Genomic DNA, 7,293 nt, shown 5'->3' on the forward strand with positions numbered 1-7,293 from the left:
AATGGAAGTAAATAGACCACGTTTACAGGATGCACTCATATTCCATTCCAGGTGGACTCCTTCATGAAAGATGAAGAGAGGAAGACCCAGAGAAACACGGAGATGGACAGATAAGGGAATTGAAAGAAAGAGGATGGATATGTGGGGACAGAGCCAACATTGGTCCCAGGACAGGCAGCTCTTTTAATGGCCTTATGTGCAAACCAGCACACAAGGGATTAAGTATGAATTCTATTTGAGAGGATATCTGTATATTTAACGATATCTGCAATTTAACATGTTCAATATTTGAATTATCACTCTAATTCAAATGTTGCTCTCTTTAAAAGAATTGTTGCACACATTAATTCTTATTAAAAAAATTAACTTTTTTAGATTACTTAATGAAACATAGGTTACGAAAGATTACGAAATTCCCCTGGACGAATGTTCTCAATCAATAAGTCAAATAGCAATTATTTTCAAGTAAGTGTGCATCCCGAGATCAATATCCATAAACTTTGCTTTTTGTAGGACTTACTTGAGAATGAACCTGCTCTAAAACCTTAACTCATCCGGAAAATGTAGGTTAGACTCAGCATCCGAAGCAAGTCTAGTAGTGCCCATCCCTACCATCTAGGCGCATCATCCTTGCAAGTTTATTTATAACAGGCCTTATAATTACTTGGAGACAGAGCTACTCCAAAAACTTTAATCTATTTACTCATTTGGAAAACCTAGGTCAGATCCAGCATCCAAAGAAAGTGTGATAGTGTGCATTCCTAGATGCATCATCCAAGTAATTTCGGTCAAGGTAAGGTTTATAGTTACTTGGGAATGGACCTGCTTTAAAAATCCAGAATCCGAAGCAAGTCTAATTCTGTCAATACTTAGATACATTACTCTTATGCATGCAAGATTGGTCCAGGTAGAGCTAATATTCACTCATCTAAAAAATGTAGGTCGGATCTGGCATCCGAAGCAAGTCTGGTGACATACATCCCTGGATGCATCACCATTGCAAGTTTGATTTAGGTAAGGCTTATATTTACCTGTGAATAGACCTGGTCCTGTTCACTTATCCCTAAAATGTAGATCAGATCCAGAAACTCTCTCGATGCATCATCCATGCAAGTTTCATATAGGCAGGCTTTACAGTTCTTTGGGAATAGATCTGCTGTAAATGAAATGGATCAAGTTAACGAAAAGTGATCGATATCAAAAAACCTACATACAATAAAAATCGGTGAACAGGGCATAAAACACAGACCCCTAGAAATTCTAGATGTCACTTATCTGGAAAATGTAGGTCAAATCCAGCAGCAAGAAAGAAAGTTTACTACGATCCATCCTAGATGCATTATCCATGTCAGTTTGGTCAAGGTAGAGCTTTTTGTCATCATCTGGAAAATTTAGGTCAGATCTAGCATCCAGATTTAAATATTCCTAGTCGCCTTATCTATGCATGTCTGGTCCAGGTAGGGTTTATAGTTACTTAAGAATAGACCTGCTACCAAAACCCTCACCTGTTCACTCATCTGAAAAAAAACCCCTGAGATCCAGAATCTTGATCAAACCTGATAGAATCAATTCTTAAATGCATCACCCATTCAAGTTTAGTCTAGGTAGGGCTTATAGTTACAAGGAATGGACCTGCTTCTAAAACTTCAATCTGGTGCTCATTAGAAAATGTAGGTCAGACCCAGCATCCGAAGCAAGTCTAGTAGTGTCCACCCCTAGATGCATCATCTTTGCAAGTTTATTCATAAGAGGTCTTTTAACTACATGTGGAGCTATTTCAAAAAACTGTAACCTAGTCACTCAATTAGAAAATGTTGGTCAGATCCAGCTTCCAAAGAAAGTACAGTACCCGCAACGTTATTCTTGACAATCCTATCGTGCGTATATCCTATCAGGTTTTCCGTTTATATGATAGTTTGCATCCCTAGATGCATCATCCAAGCAAGTTTGGTCAAGGTAGGACATATAGTTACTTGGGAATGGACCTACCCAAAAAAGTTTAACCTGTTCACTAGTCCGCAAAATGTTAGTCAGATCCAGCATCCGAAGCAAGTCTCGTAATGTACATCACTATATGCGTCATCCATGCAGGTTTGCTTATAGTTATGTGAGAATGGACCTGCTCCAAAAATTCATCTTTTGCAAAGTGTGGATTGGACTATATGTTTATGCCCCGAAAATGACGTGAGAGTTGGAGCTTTTTTAAGAGCCCTCTATACACTGCACTCTAGAAAGTTCTGGTTTTGTGGTATTTTTATGCAAATAGAGTGATCTGCCCTTTGATCAAGAATAAATAGATTGAAATGTACAATTTATTACTTAATTTGTGATCAAATCAAGCATTCATAACACTTTAATAGGTCAAGATGAATAGATAGAACACTTCATTCGCAGGTATTTTGCCCACTTAAGTAAACAACAGTGATTTATGTTCATCAGTACTTCATTGTCTTTGAACATTTTTCCTGGGGGTAAATGCAAGGCACCCTATGTTGAAAATGTGATAGATAAGCTCAATACTTACACCTTTACACACTATAATTTTCTCAATGTCCAAAAAAATATTTTCCTCTAGTGTATAGAGGGTCCTTAATTTTAAAAGAGCGGCAGCAAGTTTGATAACCGCGAGATAATCGCGATACCAAGTATTGGTAAGAAACATATGTCATTAGAAATACGACCCAGTGAGACCAGGTCTTCCAACAGACTGATGGAATTTCGATGGGCACTGAATGTGCTCTTTTATTAGTCAACTTAAAGCAGAACTTATTAAAAATCTTCTACATGAGAAAAAGAAAACACCCTCATTGGCTTTAACTTGACATTTAGATACATCGACGACGTTTTACCAATTAACAAAATAATGATTATTTATCTGTCGACTCGATTCATCCCAGTGAACTTGACTGGGAGATACCACAGAGTCTGTTACATCTGTTTCATATTTGGATGTTTTACTGGCTATAGACGATAAGGGCCAAATAGCAACTAAATTGTATGACAAACGAGAGGACTTCACTTTTCCATCGTCAACTTTCCTTATTTATGTAGTAATATTCCGCTATCACCTGCATATGGTGTTTACGTCTCCCAACTTATTCGATAATCAAGAGCATGCTCTGAGTACGATCAATTTTTGAATCAAGGTAGGTTACTGACAGATAAGTTGATGTTACAGGGATTTCAACCACCTTGACTAAAGACAGCATTTCGTAAATTCTATGGTCGTTATAATGACCTTGTTAACAAATATAACCTATAATTCGGTCGTATTTTGGCTGACGTGTTTCATACCAATTGTTAGGCCTTTGTTTTTATAATAAATTTGACTACGGAATGTTCCGTGATTAATACATAGGGGTCACGGTAGGTGTGACCGGTCAACTGGGATGCTTACTCTGATCTCACCTCTGAAATTTCCGAGGGTCCGTGTTTTATGCCCTGTTCACAGATTTGTATTGTTTGAAGATTTTTTTAGATAGATCACTGTTCGTTATCTTCACCTTTTTCATGCAATCAAGGTCAATATAACTATAGAATTTTCAAAATGCTGACTTTAAACAAGGTTGTTGAAATCCCTGTAACATCAACTTAATTTTTAGCCTGTCTGGGTTCAAAAATTGTTCGTACTCAAAGCATGCTCTTGCGTATTAAATAAGTTGGGAGACATAAACACCTATGCAGGTGATAGTGGAATATTACTACATAATAAGGAAAGTTGATGATGAAAAAATTGAAGTCATCTTGTTCGTCATAGTTTTATTGTTAGTTGGCCTTTATCGTCTATAGTCCGTAAAATATCCAAAAATAAAACAGATGTGGCAGACTCTGTGATGTTTTTAATTTCGAGTTCACTTGGATATATATATATCGAGCCGACAACCTAACTTTTGTTAATTGATAAAACGTCGTCACTCAGTATAATTATCTAAAATGTCAAGTTGAAAACCACAGCAAGAATTACTTCTTCTCATGTAGCAGTTTTAAATAAATTCTTCATTGAAATTAAAAAAAAACCATCTTCAATCAAATTTACTTTTGCAAGCAATAATTCCTCGACATTGTTTAGCCCAGCAATTGAATAATTTGATGCATTGATCAATTTCTGATGAAAAGAAAACAAATACAGGTTATATTTTATTAACAAATCAAATTATAAATATCACATAAATAGAACCAAAATGTGTAAATGAAGTTAACATGCGTTGATATTTCATCAATAAACATAAATCCAACTCAGTGCTGCCACAATTTAGAGTGACAGAGACCTTTATATAAATCTTTAAATTGTTTTGTAAACAAACAATTGCTTATGAGTTTGTAAGCTCTAAAATAATCAATGAGAAGGAGATGAAGTATTTATGAATAGGTAATTAATAAACGTTTACAAATAAATATTGAGTACTATTTCAATAAATATACATGTATGTAGGAACTATTCAATAATGTATTACACATATATAAAGCTTATAAATATTTAAAAAAAATCCTTTCTAAAGTTTAAAGAATGCATTTTTTTTAATGAAAGGTCTATCTTCATTAAAAAAAAACATCATTATATAATTTAAGACGATAATTATGCTTAAAAATTTTACTTATTTTCATCTGAAATAGTAAAACAAGCAAGTCTCCCTTGTAAACAAACGTCATTTAAAGAAAAAGTAGATCCAGTCTTTGACCATTTAATAGCACTGTTGATTTTATTATTATTATTATATGCCTCTTGACAAAATTTTGACTATTAATATAACCCGAGTCGGAATTAAATTTTGAACACACTTGAATGCGACTACTTTCTAGTCAGCATATTGTACCATCAGAAAAAAATACACGGTTTCGACAATAAATTTGTTACTGCATGCAGAGACAATCTCAACTTCAGGTCGAAGATTTTTAAGTATTTATACTTCTGTGTCATTTTTTTTTACCATTTATTTTCTTTCCAGTTATATTGTTTTGTTGAGAAAAAAAAAATAGAATTCATTAAAGATGATATAAAGGGTGCATCCTCATATCTGAGAATGATTTGGTTTAAGTTAATGTAGGTTAATACTGGTCAAGTACCCATCTACATCTATATTATAATTTTCTGATCTGTCTTATTTGCCAGTTTTCCAGAGGACATTCAATGAATGACAAAATAGGATCAGAAAACCTCACTGACACGATAGTTCAAGTGAGCTAATATTAGCTACATGTATAAAGCACTTGTTGACACAAATAATGTATTTTTTTTTACAAATATTTGCATATAATACAGTGAACCACTATGATTTAAGAAAAAATATCATTACTTAAGTACTCCGAGCTATTAATTGTACAAAGAAAGGTTCAACTTTTTGCAATGCTTTAATACAGCCCAGAAAACAAAATTTTTGGCAATGAAAAGGCATGGTTGAACAATCCAATATTTGTTGTAGTATTTGGCACTACATTACTAATAGATTTTTACTAGGCAGGGCAAACAAAATAAGGGGGTTTGCCCCTCAAATAATTTTTTTATATGTATGATATAGAATACACTTACTGTAAGGATGTGGCCAATCAATAATTACACCCGATTTTTTTTCCCATTGTCAAGGAATTTGTTTGATATTGCTCCCCCCCCCCTCCCCAACTGAAAGTGATTCCTATGGGCCTGCGAATATGTTCTGATTTCTAAAGTTTGAGTCCTATTCATTTAAAATAAAGATATATATTGCAGCTTTCTCATTTGAAACATCTATTTCGATTTGAAGTATTCAATACTCAGTTTAAAGCCTGTTTTATGAACACTTTGTGAAAAGCCTTTCACATTTCTACAATCAAATACTATCGGAATCCAACCCGCTTTTGTCCTCAATTTTGATTTTTAAATTCAAGGGATACATCAATTTTGTATGTCCCAGCAATACACATTCATCAATTAACAATATCTGATGGTATTTTGTGTCCATTTTACTTGAAAATACCAAAATATATAACAGTATATTTTTTTCCTATTAAGGATAAAAAGAAGAAAGAAAAATGGTACTTTGTATAAAAAATCCATGAGTAGCAAACAAAAATGAGGATAAAATCATTTTTTAAACATTTGATTTTGTTTTTATGATTAGAAATAAAAATTCAGGGTTTTAAATAAAGAGGAAAAACAAGTGTGGTATATTAATAAACATGATTTTAAATATTTTAACTCAGTGCAAGGAAATTATGCTAATATCTTATTTTCTTAAGGTGGAGATAGAATATACATGTACACTAGACTATAGAAATAAACAGAATAGAAGCATTCATACAAACAGATCAAGCAAGCTAAAAACAAATAACAAAAACAAACGAAGGGGATATCTTTCCCCCCAGAACCTTAGTCTTCAATGATAGGGGTAATTATGCAATATATATTCTGAATTTACAGAGAGAAACATATAAGGAGAAAATTTGCAACAATGTAAAATACTTCACAATAAATAAATATTACAAAAAAGATATTTCAAATGAAATCCATTTATATAACAAACACTTTGCACATGAGACTCAGAATTTCAAACATGTAACACTAAGTTTGGCCTTTGCTACCAGGTCATTTTGTTACAATACAAATTGTCAGTCTAGTTGAGCACGCAGATAAATACTATACGATACAATCAACCATTGTTTAAAACCTGTGCAATCAGAAGATACTCTCTTTCCAGTAGTTTATTTAAGACTATCCTTTTCTACATTATTAAGGGTTAGGATTCAAAACATTGTTCATTCAAAACAATGTTCAAATGCACAGGTATTTTCAAAGACTTGGTAAAACTGAAAGCAAGTTTAGAACAACATTTCTGAATTGCTCTATACCAATGCCTACCATTTTGCCTTACCTAACATTAAATTGCCAAAGACATTGCTGATATAAATGCACAGAGTTTTAAACTAAATATATTGACAAATTTATAACATTACTTATTAGATGCCCTAAGTTCATGTTTATAATAAATCCTGCACAAATAAGAAAGAAGGAAAAGTGATGGAAAATTCCATCAACTTCAAAGTCAACAAAAATCTTCTAAAATGTTTTAAATGTTTGAAGTTTGTGATTAAATGGGACACAATGTACAATAGTGAGGTATCTTCTATTTATACCTTGCATTCTTTCTCCATACAACATGCAATACAATAAAGGAAATATACTTCATGCTTATGGTAATCTACATCGATCAAAAATGAATCACAGGGGATTGGTACTGCATATCTATAACACCATAGAAATCTGAAAAGCAATGGTTTCACAATAGGCTGTCTTTGATATGGGGTATCATAATGTTACTA

Source organism: Saccostrea echinata, unplaced genomic scaffold (genome assembly GCF_033153115.1).
Source record: "Saccostrea echinata isolate AGI-Se365-2 ecotype Australia unplaced genomic scaffold, CSIRO_AGI_Sech_v1 ptg000001l, whole genome shotgun sequence".
Classification (NCBI taxonomy): Eukaryota; Metazoa; Mollusca; class Bivalvia; order Ostreida; family Ostreidae; genus Saccostrea; species Saccostrea echinata.